Source organism: Xyrauchen texanus, chromosome 36 (genome assembly GCF_025860055.1).
Source record: "Xyrauchen texanus isolate HMW12.3.18 chromosome 36, RBS_HiC_50CHRs, whole genome shotgun sequence".
NCBI lineage: Eukaryota > Metazoa > Chordata > Actinopteri > Cypriniformes > Catostomidae > Xyrauchen > Xyrauchen texanus.
The window spans coordinates 2,557,299-2,559,798 of NC_068311.1; the positions used below are offsets into that span (position 1 = coordinate 2,557,299).

Below are 2,500 nucleotides of genomic sequence, written 5' to 3' on the forward strand. Positions count from 1 at the left end.
TAGACAGACAGACAGACTGTATACAGAATATATAGATAGACAGATAGACAGACTGTATACAGAATATATACAGTGAGGAAAATAAGTATTTGAACACCCTGCTATTTTGCAAGTTCTCCCACTTGGAAATCATGGAGGGGTCTGAAATTGTCATCGTAGGTGCATGTCCACTGTGAGAGACATAATCTAAAAAAAAAAATCCAGAAATCACAATGTATGATTTTTTAACTATTTATTTGTATGATACAGCTGCAAATAAGTATTTGAACACCTGTCTATCAGCTAGAATTCTGACCCTCAAAGACCTGTTATTCTGCCTTTAAAATGTCCACCTCCACTCCATTTATTATCCTAAATTAGATGCACCTGTTTGAGGTCGTTAGCTGCATAAACACACCTGTCCACCCCATACAATCAGTAAGAATCCAACTACTAACATGGCCAAGACCAAAGAGCTGTCCATAGACACTAGAGACAAAATTGTACACCTCCACAAGGCTGGAAAGGGCTACGGGGAAATTGCCAAGCAGCTTGGTGAAAAAAGGTCCACTGTTGGAGTAATCATTAGAAAATGGAAGACGCTAAACATGACTGTCAATCTCCCTCGGACTGGGGCTCCATGCAAGATCTCACCTCGTGGGGTCTCAATGATCCTAAGAAAGGTGAGAAATCAGCCCAGAACTACACGGGAGGAGCTGGTCAATGACCTGAAAAGAGCTGGGACCACCGTTTCCAAGGTTACTGTTGGTAATACACTAAGGCGTCATGGTTTGAAATCATGCATGGCACTGAAGGTTCCCCTGCTTAAACCAGCACATGTCAAGGCCCGTCTTAAGTTTGCCAATGACCATTTGGATGATCCAGAGGAGTCATGGGAGAAAGTCATGTGGTCAGATGAGACCAAAATAGAACTTTTGGTCATAATTCCACTAACCGTGTTTGGAGGAAGAAGAATGATGAGTACCATCCCAAGAACACCATCCCTACTGTGAAGCATGGGGGTGGTAGCATCATGCTTTGGGGGTGTTTTTCTGCACATGGGACAGGGCGACTGCACTGTATTAAGGAGAGGATGACTGGGGCCATGTATTGCGAGATTTTGGGGAACAACCTCCTTCCCTCAGTTAGAGCATTGAAGATGGATCGAGTCTGGGTCTTCCAACATGACAATGACCCGAAGCACACAGCCAGGATAACCAAGGAGTGGCTCTGTAAGAAGCATATCAAGGTTCTGGCGTGGCCTAGCCAGTCTTCAGACCTAAACCCAATAGAGAATCTTTGGAGGGAGCTCAAACTCCGTGTTTCTCAGTGACAGCCCAGAAACCTGACTGATCTAGAGAAGATCTGTGTGGAGGAGTGGGCCAATATCCCTCCTGCAGTGTGTGCAAACCTGGTGAAAAACTACAGGAAACGTTTGACCTCTGTAATTGCAAACAAAGGCTACTGTACCAAATATTAACATTGATTTTCTCAGGTGTTCAAATACTTATTTGCAGCTGTACCATACAAATAAATAGTTAAAAAATCATACATTGTGATTTCTGGATTTTTTTTTTTTTAGATTATGTCTCTCACAGTGGACATGCACCTACGATGACAGTTTCAGACCCCTCCATGATTTCTAAGTGGGAGAACTTGCAAAATAGCAGGGTGTTCAAATACTTATTTTCCTCACTGTATATAGACAGATAGACAGACTGTATACAGAATATATAGACAGACAGACAGACAGATAGATAGACAGACAGACAATATACCGAATATATAGATATACTGTATACAGAATATATATATAGATAGACAGATAGACAAACAGACAGACAGACTGTATACAGAATATATAGACAGACAGACAGACAGACTGTATACAGAATATATAGACAGACAGACAGTATACATAATATATAGATAGACAGACAGACAGACTGTATACAGAATATATAGATAGACAGACAGACAGACTGTATACAGAATATATAGACAGACAGACAGTATACAGAATATATAGATAGACAGACAGACTGTATACAGAATATATAGATAGACAGACAGTATACAGAATATATAGATAGACAGACAGACAGACTGTATACAGAATATATACATAGACAGATAGACAGACAGTATACAGAATATATAGACAGACAGACAGTATACAGAATATATAGATAGACAGACAGACTGTATACAGAATATATAGATAGACAGACAGACAGACTGTATACAGAATATATAGATAGACAGACAGACAGACTGTATACAGAATATATAGACAGACAGACAGTATACAGAATATATAGATAGACAGACAGACTGTATACAGAATATATAGACAGACAGACAGTATACAGAATATATAGATAGACAGACAGACAGACTGTATACAGAATATATACATAGACAGATAGACAGACTGTATACAGAATATATAGATAGACAGACAGACAGACTGTATACAGAATATATAGATAGACAGACAGACAGATAGACAGACAGATAG

At 39.4% G+C, this 2,500-nt stretch overlaps 1 protein-coding gene across 3 annotated transcripts in view; it reads right to left on the minus strand.

Moving 5' to 3' along the window:
- Positions 1-2,500, minus strand: part of LOC127629638 (diacylglycerol kinase delta-like) — a 49,057-nt gene that overhangs the window by 19,627 nt on the left and 26,930 nt on the right. The window lies entirely within an intron of this gene.